The sequence below is a fragment of the Orycteropus afer genome, unplaced genomic scaffold, assembly GCF_000298275.1.
Source record: "Orycteropus afer afer isolate SDZICR_OR568_19922 unplaced genomic scaffold, OryAfe1.0 scaffold01164, whole genome shotgun sequence".
NCBI lineage: Eukaryota > Metazoa > Chordata > Mammalia > Tubulidentata > Orycteropodidae > Orycteropus > Orycteropus afer.
In genome coordinates, this window is record NW_006922751.1 from 136093 (window position 1) to 136408 (window position 316).

Here is a 316-nt window from a genome sequence, read left to right on the forward strand (position 1 = left end):
ATGCTAATACCAACCAATGTGTCCACAATACTGCATTGACGTTAACACCAAACACCAGGCTACAGATAAACGCATAAACACCTGAGAGGATCAGACGGGAGTCAGTGAACAAGAGTATACTGTAGACTAAGGATAGATTCAGCTGAGGCTAATCTTGCACAGACACCAGTGATACAAAATACCTGCAGTCCTTACAGAAACAATAGAAGATAGACACAGAGTAATCCCTCACAGACACCCAGACACTTTGGGAGAGAGATCCAATAGACCTACTTTCTCAGGACCATAGTACTGGGGTACACCAGACTCAATTGGC